Source organism: Dipodomys merriami, unplaced genomic scaffold (genome assembly GCF_024711535.1).
Source record: "Dipodomys merriami isolate MVZ:Mamm:240054 unplaced genomic scaffold, mDipMer1.0.p SCAF_707, whole genome shotgun sequence".
In the NCBI taxonomy this organism is placed as follows: domain Eukaryota; kingdom Metazoa; phylum Chordata; class Mammalia; order Rodentia; family Heteromyidae; genus Dipodomys; species Dipodomys merriami.
In genome coordinates, this window is record NW_027206299.1 from 433,224 (window position 1) to 446,549 (window position 13,326).

The window sequence follows — 13,326 nt, forward strand, 5'->3', positions numbered from 1 at the left end:
GTAATAGATGTTTCAGATGCTTTATTAAATAAGTTATGGTAATTATTTTATTGCATGGTTATTGTAGTATTGCAGTTTTTCTACTAAAATTATGTATTATGATGAATTACATATAAAAATATCAATTAATTTTAATAGATATGTGCAGTAAGTTGTGGCTTCTCATAATCAAGGATGGAGAACACTTACAAACTTGTTCGGTGCCCTTTTAAATCCCGTAGAAATTAGTACCTCTTTCAAAAGTCCCCTAGGAAACAATTCATTAACTAATAGTAAACACAAGTTTTGACTTATAATCAGTGCTAGATTGTATCCACAGTTTTTCAAGACAGAGTTATGATTCATATTTATAAATGTTCCTCTTAATATTGTCTTCACTGAATCACAACGATTTTAGCATATGGTTTTTAATTTCTGTTTGTGTGTGTGTGTGTGTGTGTGTGTGTGTGTGTGTGTATGCATGCATGTGTGTTTGTACATGTGTGGAATGTGTGTGTTAGTCCTGGGTATGTACTTAGGTCCTCATTCTCTCCTTTCACTATTTTTGCTGGAAGGTGGACCTCTACTACTTGTGCCACAGCTACATTTAGAGAATTTTACCTATTAATTGGAGATAAGGCTTTCCTGGTATTTATCTGACTAGACTTGCTTCAGATATCAGGCCCTTGAGTAGCTAGGATAAGAGGAGTGAGCCACTGCTGCCTGGCTAGGAGGTTATGTTTGTTTGTTTGTTTTTTGTTGGATTCTAGGAATTTTTGAATTTCCCTCTTTATTTAATATTGACAAAATCATCTTTTATCTGATTGTGTTTAGCTCTTTGATGTCGTCTCCTTGCAATTCTCTCAGCTGACAGAATAAGGAGGTATATTGCTGCATACTAAGGAGTATCTATGAACTTATATATCCATTCTGTATTTGCATTAAGCTAAGCAGATTATAACATCTCTGATACCAATCCTCTAGTCTTATATTTCTAGGCATCGCACCTTCTCTGAAAGTTTATATCCAAAAAATGAGAAACAGTTCCCTCTATTCCATTGTTCATTTCTACTTATTCCACATACTGCTATCAGAATGGCTGACCAGAAACTTACTGTATTGATCACTATCAGCTTTATAGTAGCTCTTCAGTTTCCATGTTAATTAACTCTGTGCCTATTTTCTTTGTTTTTGTTCTTTTTTTTGTTTGTTTGGTCTGTCGTGGAGGCTGAACTCTGGGCTTGGGCTTTGTCCCTCAGTTCTTCAGCTAAAGGATAGTGCCCTACTACTTGAGCTCAGCGCAATTTCCAGCTTTTTTCTGCTTATGCAGTGCTGAGGAATCGAACCCTGGGCCTACTGCATGAGAGGCAAGCACTCTACCACTTATCCAACTTCCCAGTACCCCTATTTTCAATGTTTTAATAACTATGCTAATTCCATACACTTAGCACGTAAATGTTTTACAAGTACTTACTCCCAGTATTTGCCTTAACTTTTCAAATTCTTTAAATTTTATTTTATTGTAAAGATGCTGTACAGAGGGGTTACAGTTACATAAGTAAGTCAATGAGTATATTTCTTGTCAAGCATTGTTACCCCTTCCCTTGTGGTTCTCCCACTATCCATTCCCTCCCCAACCCTTCTCAATCCTCCCCCCACTGAAGTTGTAAAGTTCATTTCCAATATACTGTCTTGTGGGTATCATTGTTGCAATGGGTATTCCTGTTTCCTTGTTTGGGAAGCAATTTATATACTTATTATTTTCAGCTTCAAATATTATATTATGACCTTTTTGTTATATGTATTATTTTCACTAAAACGAAAAAATAAATATGTAAGAATATTTTCTTAAATATTTTAGTATATATTATTTTCTTATGTTTTTTCTATACCTTTCATGTGAATTATTTCAATAAAGTCCAAACTATAAGGTTTTTTGGTGGAAGAAATATAAGAAAATTTATAAAGAAAAAAAGCATCTGAGACCATTCATTTCTTTTGTAAATCAGAAGGTAAGACTACCTCTTGAATTTTTATATTCTTACTATAGGCACATTCAAAGTATATACTAATATTAATTTTAAAATGCTTTAAATGTAAGTGTGTATTAATTTTCCTAATTGGGTCAATAAAGTAAACTACTAATTTTAACTGGTATTCAACTAATTTGAAATACTAATTTTTAACTAGTTTTATATATTAATACTAATTCACTTTATTGAATAAATTGCATTTGTCCGTGACAATTTCATTTAGAGCTACTTATGACAGCAAATGAGTAATCATACTATTAATTTTGGCATGAATGGTCTCAGAAAATAAATAAATACTTTAAAATTACACACCAAAAGATTTCTTTAACACTGAATAACTGTGTTGCACCTTAACATGTTCATTCTGTCGTTTTTCTTCCTGAGTTGTAATCATTTATGTAGGAAACCTCATTATCTTAGTACCTTTAAAATAAGTTCCTAGAACAATCTGCAAGGATTACTGTACCTCACTTTGACTATGTCAAACACCTCTGCAGGTTCCTTCTGTTAGCACATTGACACACATTTTATTCTAGAACTGTTCAAGTTATAAATTTCCACTGTGTGTATGATTAAGTTTCATGAGCAAGAGAGCTGACAGACTTCGAGTAAGTCGAGACTTGGACTCAAGACTTCGAGTACAGTGCTTGACAAGCCTGGAAGAGCTCTGAAGCCTCACAGTCCTGTAACCTTGAGCAGTACTTCTGACATCACAAATGCTCCCCAGGAGGCTATAAGACAGGGGGTGAGTGGCTATCCCATGCACGAATTGCAGGAAGCAATTGAAGGCTATACTGAATCCAACACTGGAGAGCTAACAGGCTTCCAGAGTGATTTTTCATTATGCTTCAATGTTATACATTTCAATTATTCTTGCTCCCTAATACCAACTTCTTCATCCTGTTAAACACACATTTAATAACTGTCTTTTCCTTCTTAACAAGCAATAGAGAAAAAAGAGGTAAAATATTTTCTCAGAAGCCACAGAAGCTAAGAGGAATGCTAGAGGACTTAGAAAGTGTATTTAGAGAAGTAATTTAAATCAATCGCAAGCTCATAGTTATATTCAATAGGTAACATTGCTTATGTGAAAATTAGAAGGTGATTTTATCTGGTGGGAATTGACAAATATATATCCAATATTAATCATCCTTTACAAACATTCTTAGAGATATCCACAATGATGGGCTAAAATAAACTTTTAAGTCATTACTAAAATTGTCATTTATTTCCAGGTTTCTTGCCTTTATTATTTTAATTGTAAGGTAATATCTAATGTATGGGAACTGTGCAATGTTGTTGTTCATATCATATCCAAAAAGTGTTCTCTAACAATTATTTCTTAACAATGTTTATGCAATCACATGAATTCACTTGGGGAGTTTTAAGTAAGGCTAGTTGATTCCTAAACTTCACATTGCCTAAATCAGAAATGTGGACTAATGTTATTGGAGTAGGTCTCATTATTATTGTAAATTAATATGTTATCATTAAAATTATTACACTACTGTTAGAAGTTAATGTAAAATATTACTTGAAAGCTAGTCTCCTAAAAAATTATGCATTGACAGCCTATTGCTATTTTACCTAGTTAGATAATAGCAATGTTACATATTGGCTAATTCATCTTGTTTTATTTCAAAAAATAAACTCTAACTTAATGATGACTTTAGTTAATATTTCTTAGTATGAGAGATACTCTGTATGTGCTGAATTTAGAACTTTGATATTTGTTCATAAGCTTTTTGTAATACTTTAATTTATACTTATCAGCATAGTGAAACAAAATTGACATTTACATATAATATGTCTAGACATGAAAGGTAATTAAGCATAACTTGTACCAGTATTGCCTGTTTCTGCCATGTTTTTTTTGTGTTATAATATCCAATTTAAACTCTTAATCCCAAAAGAATAAACTATTTATTGGTAGTTAGAAAAAAAAACACTTTAATTTATGCTAATTACAATGACTAGAATCCAAGAGGTAGCAGCAGGAAACTAACATATTTGTAGGAAAGTATCCATTCTAGAATGAAGAATGATAGTACAACTGAATAAATTGACCCAAGAGGATCAAGTTAAGCCATAATAGGAAATGCTAAAAGTAAAATTACAGAGCTGTAAATAAAACATCATAAACTTTACTGTTAATACCCCAAAACAACAGATACAGAAATGACAAGAGAAGAAGGAAACAATTAATCAATATTTTGAAATCCTTAATAATACTTAAACTTAAGAATAATTTTGTTGGAAAAAGATTTATATTCCAGTAGATTTCATTTTTTTAAATTATATCTAGGGTCAGAAGGATAAACAGATATAGCTATTAATAAGGCCTAAAAGATGGGGTCCTGACTATGTGTATCACTTTTCTCATTTCATGACCTACTCAGGTCCTAACCCTCTCTGCTCCACCAAACTTGGCCTCCCTACTACATATGCTTTTGACATATTACACATGAATTTACCTAATTTGTGGCAAGCTTTTGTTTGTTCTTGCCTCTCAGATTTCTAGCTTCCAAAACAGGTATTTGATTTACTTCTTTCACTTTTTAATTTTTTTTAAGTAAACACTCACTTGCTGATGTTATTGATTGATTGCTTGATGGATGGATGGATAGATGAATGGATAGATGGATGGATGCCTATACATGGGCTTGAACTCAGGACCTCACTCTCTCCCTTGTGACCCTTCCCCCAACACACATTCAAGACTGGTTCCCTACCACTTGAGCCCTGGATCCACTTCGGGATTCTTGGTGGTTAATTGGAAATGAGGCTTCAAACTTTGATCCTCAGAGCTCAGTCTCCTAGTAGCTAGGGTTATAAGCATGAACCACCAACACCCAGGTCATATTGACATTATTTGTGTGTTCGTTTTCCCCAAGCACACAAAAGGAATAAAGTAAAATATTACACAACCGTTTAATTTGCTACTCACTAGGGCAAAATTAGAACTCTTTCCTCCAGAAGAGTTATACCAAACTGCTACGTATTTATTACTAGGATTGGAAGAACTTAGCATTTTCTTGTCCTGGTGAGATTTCACTGAAAACTGCATTAATATTTTCTCATTCACATAATTACTGCTGCCATCTTGGTAAGCTTGCCGAATGGGCACATGTGCACATGAAAGTGGATTCTTATCATTTGTTTGAACTATATTCTGTACATTTACCATGGACTCCAAATTGTTTAATACTAATGATTACTTCACAGAACAGAACTTGAGTTTGTGAATGTACTTATCAATTGGATTAATTAATTAATCAATTATTAATTCCCAATTAATTAATAATTCTCAATAGTTCAAACTGACAGTTTCTTTAGTCTGTTTTCACAAACGCAAAATTAAGGGTCAGAAGTGTTAGGAAACCTGCCGATGGCCATACATCTAACATGAGTTGGGATTACAATGCAGTTTTTCTGGACAGGTAAGGTAGCCAGAGCTCCCTGAACTCAACTGTTACTAAATAGCATGGAATAAAGCTTGAGCCTCCATTTGAGGCCCAGGAAAAATGTTATTTAAAACTTCTCATTAACGCACTTTAATTAATCATAATGCATGAACATAAATTCATTAATTATAAGTCATTCACATCATTTATATAATATACAAATGGAAGAACTGGGGGAAGAGAGTGGAACTATTTGTGTTAGCTTTCCAAGCTTTCTACAAATATGAAGAATGTTCTATAAGGGAGAAATATAGAAAAGGTGACATTGATTCAGATCCATTGTATTCATAAGCTGGCTTGTGGAATTAAATCCCTTTGTAAAATTCATTAACAAAAAAAAACACTTTAAAAATGCTCTAGTAAAAGAAGTATATTTAAACTGTATATAAATTGGTCACTGGTGGCCCAAGCCTATAATCTGGATACTCAGGTACCTGAGATCTAAGGATATCTGTATCCAGTCTAGGATTAAATATGGGAGAGAATCTTACCTTCAATTAGACAGCCAAATGCCAGGAATGGAGTTGTGGATCAAGAGGTAGAATGACAGCCTTGAACAGATGAACTAAACATGAATATGAGATCATATTTTCAAGCTTCAGTAAGCAGTGCTTAAAATGAACAAGCAAACAAAAATATTATGATTGGGTTGGCTTCAAACCATGATAATCTGGTATCTTCCTCCTGTGCATGTTGACTACCATGTGTGAGTAACTGAGTCTTGGCTCATATTTGCTATGTCTTCTAGCTGTCCTAATTCAATTTTCCAGAAGTAAATACATTTTGATAAATTTACAATTAGAAAAATGGTAAAAATGAGAGATTAAAGAATTACATGCGTCTGCTGAGGTTTGCATTTTACAATGAGGAAGAAAGTTTCAAAATAATAGAGAATAAAGGCTCCAAAATTTTAACAGTTTTCCAATTGTAAATATTCATAGATGAACTAGTTTAACTTTGCTTGCTTTTTTTTGTTTTTTGTTTTGGTTAGGGAGCAAAAGGAGAAAAGATGTTGCTCTTTAGTTTGCTTTTGTTTTTTAAGATAGGGAGTGGCACTATTCTCTAGCTGTCCACAAACCATTCTACCTCAGCTTTCCAAGTAGCTAGAATTACAAAATGAGTTTATATTTGTGTACCCCTATGAATGATTTACATTTTGCATTCCTACTAGCCATTGGTAGCTCACACCTGTAATCCTACCTACTCAGGAGACTGAGATCTAAGAATCATGGTTCAAAGTCTGTCCAGGCAGGAAAGTGCATGAGACTCATCTTCAATTAACTACCAGAAAACCAGAAATAGCACGGTAGCTCAAAGCAGTAAGGTCTAGCCTTGAGTTAAAAAAAGCAAATTAAGTTCATAATCAACCAAGGAGTTCTCAACAGTGAAATAACTGAAAGAAAATGCAAAGAAAAATATTGGTTTAGAGTGTTTTACTTTCAGATAAAATACTTTTGCTTGAATGTGTCTTGATGCATACATATAACTATGGACATACATAAAAGTAAAGTCTATGGAGAAAGTGGTATCGTTTAAATAGGGATAAAGGTGGACCCATTGCAACAATGAGATGTACATGTCATTATGTCGAAAAATGAAATTTACATCTTTGTGCGATGGGGGGATTAGCGGGGAGTAGTGAGTGGGGGGCAGTGGGAGGATGGGAAGAGATGGGAAGGAGAAACAAAGGAGGAGGCTACAATGCTTGATAAAAATGTACTCATTATCTTGCCCATGTAATTGTAACCCCTCTGTACAGTATTTTCACAATAAAAAATAAAATAAAGAAATCAAAAGAAAATAATATGTGTAGCAAAAAAAGGTGTGATCCACTCTATAAAATCTGTGGCTCATCTTTTTTGAACATTGAGAATTTGCCAAAAGGAAAACACAGTCATTTCTGGAAACCTCAACAAAGTGTCATTTTGTGGAAATGGAAGTGTGTTCCAAAGGAAATAGGAGGTGAGAAAGTAGAAAGTAAATATAGCCAACTCTTTCTGAAATTAGAATTGAAAAGTGAGCTTTGAATATTCCAAAAAGTAGGATTTGACATGAGGGTGATTTTTTTTAAGTAGTTGAAAAATAGTATTCAATGTTTGATGATAGGATAGTCCCCAGGAGAAAAGCTGCAAGAGAGAAGTGAAAAGCCACAAGAAAGCATGAAAAACAACTACATGACAAAAAATGAGGATGAACGAATGAAAGGACAAATAATTTGTGATTACAGTCAATTGATTGAAGGATGTATGGATTTTGTGATGTACTTATTACCAAAAGACTTGGAATAAGTATTTGTGAACAACTGGGAAAATATATAACAATACATTTGTTTATTACACTTCTAGGTATAATAACAAAATGAGTGTAATATTAAACTCTTGAATTAGTCTAATGTTTCCATTTTGACCTAATAATGGTGATCGAATTTAAACTCTGACATACAACAAATTATGTCATATGTGCCACTAGCATGAAAGTAGACGTTCCTTGCATTCTTTCCAAAATCCTGAGTGGAATCTTAATGAAAAAAGATTATTCTATGAAGTTAGTCAAATACAATCAATCTAAATGTTTCGTTTTGGAGATAACAAATTGAGAAAGGTGAATAACAGCATGCTTATATGTTGTAAATAGAGAAGAACATAGTTTTTAAAAGACAAAGTTCCTTTTCATATCAAATAAGCAAAAAGGTAGAAAATGTTATGAGTCTTACAGGGAACAATGCTGAATTTTATTTTATTTTTTATGTTTATTTTTTGTGAATATACTGTACAGAGGGGTTACAATTACATGGGCAAGATAATGAGTACATTTCTTATCAAGCATTGCAGCGTCCTCCTTTGTTTAACCTTCACATCCCTTCACAGCCTCCCTCCGCCTCCACACCCAATCCTCGCCCCCCCCTCCCCCCGCGCACCAAAATTGTAAAGTTCGTTTTCGACATGAAAACTTGTACTACTCATTGTTGCAACGGGTCCATCTGTATCCTTAAAAGACTTGTTTTTCCCCATCTCCTCCACAAATTATACCTACATCAAATATAGTGAAAGGAGCGGTTATACTGTGGGGGAGGTATATACAAATCATCGAAGAAGTAATGTTATAAAAGCTTTAGAAACAAATTCATGAAAGAAAAAAAACATTTAAATACATATCTAAGCGTTCATTTTCCTAACATCACATTATCTGATCTTTTCTGCTTGACTCATACATTGAAAATATTGAAAATAAGGGAAACCATGGACCTATGTTTATTTCGGCTTTTCATATTTTACTTAATACAATTTTTTCCAAGCCTTTCCATTTCCTAACAAATGGGGAAATGTAATTGTTTCTGATAGAGGCACAGAATTCCATTGTGTACATATACCACATTTTCCTGATCCATTCCTATACTGAGGGGATTCTGGGTTGGTACCAGATCTTAGCTATGGTAAATAATGCTACAATAAACATAGTTGTGCTGGTAGCTTTAGTGTGGTCTTGTTTGTAAACATTTGGGTAAATGCCCAAAAGTGGCATTGCTGGGTCATAGGGGAGCTCTATGTGGAGTCTTTTGAGGAACCTCCATACTGCTTTCCAAAGTGGTTGAACAAGTTTACACTCCCACCAAAAAAGAAGTAAGGTTCCCTTCTGTCCACATCCCCTCCAGCATCTGTTGTTGTTAGAGTTCTTGATTTTTGCCATTCTAACTGGGGTGAAGTGGTATCTCAATGTTGTTTTGATTTGCATTTCTTTTATAGCTAGGGAGGTTGAGCATTTCTTCATGTGTCTATTGGCCATCCTTCTTTCTTCTTCAGAGGTTTCTCTTTAAGTCTTTAGTCCACTTATTTATTGGGCAGTTGTTTCTTTGAGGATTTGTTGTTGGGGGATTTAATTTTTTGAGTTCCAAGTATATATTAGATATGAGACCCTTGTCCGTTGTATCGCTAGTGCAGATATTCTCCCCATCCATGGGCTTTCTATTGATCTTGCTAGCTATGTCCTTTGCCATGCAGAACCACTGCAACCTCATGCAATCCCACTTGTCCAACCATTCTGTGATTTGTTGTGTTTCCGTGTCTCTATTAAGAAAATTTCAGCCTGAGCCAAGGAGACCTAGGGTTTCTCCTATTCCATCCTGTAATGTTTTCAGAATATCTGCTTTGACTCCGAGGTCTTTGATCCATTTGGAGTTGATTCTGGTGCCGGGTGATATATAAAGGTCTAGCTTTCGTTTTGTAAAAGTAATTAACCAATTTTGCCAGCACCATTTACTGAAGAGGCTGTCTTTCATCCATTCTATTGTTTTAGCTCCCTTATCGAAGATTACATGGCTATAGGTTTGTAGGTTCATTTCTGGGTTTTCAATTCTATTCCTTTGGTCCTGAGGTCTGTTCTTATGCCAGTACGAAGCTGTTTTATTATTATGGCTTTATAGGAGAGTTTGAAATTTGGTATTGATATTCCTCCAGCAGTGTTCTTTCCGTTTGGGTGCGTTTTTACAATCGGGGTCTTTTATTGTTCCATATGAATTTTAGGATTGCCTCTTCTATTTCCTTGAAGAATGAGGTTGGGATTTTGATAGGTATCGCATTGAATTTGTAGATAGCCTTGGGAAGTATTGCCATTTTCATGATGTTAATCTTTCCAATCCAGGGAGTTTTTGCAATCTTGGGAGTTTTTGCCTTTTTCTAAGTTCTGTTCTTATTTCCTCTTTCAAGTTTTTAAATTTTTCATCAAAGAGGTCCTTCACTTCTTTGGTGAAGTTAATTCCGAGGTATTTTATTTTTTGTGGGGCTATTACATATGGAATTGCTTTCCTAATTTCAGCCCCACTTTTCTCATTGTTGGCATACAGAAAAGCCATTGATTTTGGGGGTTAATTTTATACCATACTACTTTGCCAAAGTTTTGAATCAGCTTGAGTAATTTGGGAGTGGAGTCTATGGGATTCTTTAAGTACAAGTTCATGTCATCCACAAAGTGGGAGTTTTATTTCTTCTTTCCCTAATTGTAGTCCTTTTGTGTCTGGATCTTGTCTTATTGCTGTAGCTGGGCATTCTAATATTAGGTTGAAGAAAATTGGAGAGAGTGGACATCCCTGTCTTGTTCCTGAGTTAAGAGGAAACGGCTTTAGTTTTTCCCCATTAAGTATAATGTTGGCTGTAGGTTTGTCATATACAGTCTTAATTTTATTGAGGAATGTTCCATGGATTCCTAATTTTTCCAAAACCTTCATCAAAAAGGGGTGTTGGATCTTGTCGAATGGTTTTTCTGCATCTATTGAGATAACCATATGTTTCTTATCCTTGCTCCTGTTGATGTGATGAATAATATTGATTGATTTGCATATGTTGCACCAGCTTTGCGTCCCTGAAATGTATCCTGTTTGATTGGGTGTATGGTTTTTCGCTGAATTGTTGAAGTCGATTGGCCAAAATTCTGTTAGGATGTTTTGCATCAATGTTCATCAAAGAAATGGGACTATAGTTCTCTTTCTTTGATGAGTCCCTTCCTGGTTTTGGGATCAGGGTTATGATGGCTTCATGGAATGTGTTCGGTAGAGAACTTTGTCTTTCAATTTCATTGAAGAGTTGGAGGAGTATTGGTTTGAACTCAGCTTTGAAGGCCTTGTAGAATTCCGCTGTAAAACCATTTGGTTCTGGACTTTTCTTAGCTGGGATGTCTCTTATTGCTGTTTCTATTTCAATGCTTGAGATGGGCCTGTTAAGCTGGTTTAAATCATCTTGGTTTAGTTTTGGCATGTCAATATTTGCTAGGAAAAGGTCCATTTCTGTCACGTTCTCAAACTTATTAGCATAAAGTTTTGAGAAATATTCCCTTATAATGTTCTGAATCTGGGTTTTTTCCGTGGTGATGTTTCCATTCTTATTTTGATTTTATTTATTTGGGTGTGTTCTCTTCTTTTTCTGATAAGATTTGCTAAGGGTCTGTCAATTTTGTTAATTTATTCGAGGAACCAAATCTTTGTTTTGTTGATTATTTCTTTTTTTTTGGATTCTAATTCATTTAATTCTGATTTAATTTTAATTATTTCTTTCCGTCTAATGGATTGGGGTTTATCTTGAGGCTCTTTTTCACGGAGGTTTAGATGTGTCATTAAATTGTTGGTTTCAGATCTCTCCAATTTGTTGATGTAGGAGGTCAGAGCTATAAATTTGCCTGTGATTACTTCCTTTGCTGTGTCCCAGAGGAGCTGGAAATTTGTGTGCAAATACTCGTTGAATAGCATGAACATTTGAATTTCCTTTCTAATCTCTTCCATTCAGCAGTCTGTTGTTCAACCTCCATGTTCTACTGGATTTTCTTTGGTGGCTTTTGGTGTTGAGTTTTAATTTTATTCCCTTCTGGTCAGAGAGAATGCAATGTATAACTTCAATGTTTCTGAATTTGAACAAGTTTGCTTTGTAGCCTAAAATGTGGTCTATTTTAGAAAATGTTCCATGTGCTGCTGAGAAAAACGTCTACTCTGAGGCTGCTGGGTGAAATATTCAGTAGATGTCTGTTAAATGTAGTTGATCTATGCAGCTGTTAAGATCTGCGAATTCTTTGTTGAGTTTTTGCCGAGTTGATCTGTCTAGTGGGGAGAGTGGTGTGTTAAAATGCCCAACAATTAATGTCGTTGGATCTATGTGGGATTTGAGGGAAAGTAGTGTGTCTTGGATAAATGTGAGTGCTCCATTGTTTGACGAATAGATATTTAGAATTGTAATATCCTCCTCAAGGAGAGATCCCTTAATTAGTATGTATCGACCTTCTTTATCTCTTCTCACGAATTTGAATTTGAAGTCTATTTTATCTGATATTAGGCTTGCAACTCCCGCCTGTTTATGGGGTCCGTTTGCTTGCTTGATTTTGTTCTATCCTTTAACATTGAAAATGTGTTTGTTTTTATGGGCAAGATGTGATTCCTGAAGGCAGCAGATAGAAGGATCTTGTTTTTTAATCCAACTAGACAGACTATGTCGCTTAATTGGAAAGTTAAGTCCGTTAATGTTAAGGGATCGGACTGAGAGTATTTGGGAGTTCCTGCCATGCTATCCACCTTCTTGGGGGTTGGGAAAACTGGGTTCTTCCTATGGTTCGTGGATTCTCAGTTTGGGTGCAGGTTCTTGGCCTTTATTTTGGTCTTGTTGGTTTTCTATGTGTAGCACATCTTTAAGAATCTTTTGTAGGGCTGATTTGGTGGAGATGTATTGTTTCAATTTTTCTTTGCTATCGAAGTTTTTTATTTGGCCTTCAGTTATGAAGGAGAGTTTAGCTGGGTACAGTATTCTTGCTTGATAGTTGTTTGATTTTAGGGCATGGCATACGTCATTCCTGTCTCTTCTTGCTTTGATTGTCTCTGCTGAGAAATCTGAGGTGATTCTAATTGGTTTCTCTTTATAGGTATTTAGTCTTTTCTCCTTCACAGCTTTAAGGATCTTTTCTTGGGCCAAGTTGATCCTGTGTGAGGGTGGGATGTCCTATTTTAGTCTGCTCTCTTTGTAGTTCTAAAAGCTTCTTGTATTTGAATAGGCCTATCTTTTTGCATTTTTGGGTAGTTCACTGCTATGATCCTGTTAAACAAATTTCCTAGACCATTAAATTCTGATTCTAGGTGCTCCTCTACACCCATTATCCTTAGATTAGGCCTTCTGATGCTTTCTTCCAAGTGTTGGATATACCTGTCAAATTTCTTGGACTTGTCTTGGATGGTTGTATGTTCTTTCTCTATAATATTTAGGCTGTCTTCAATCCCTGAGATTCGGTCTTCTGCATGGTCTAACCTGCTGTCAAGACTTTCTACTTTGTTTTTTATCTCTTTTATCTCTTTTTTATCTCTTTTCAGGTTTCATGGCTTCAAA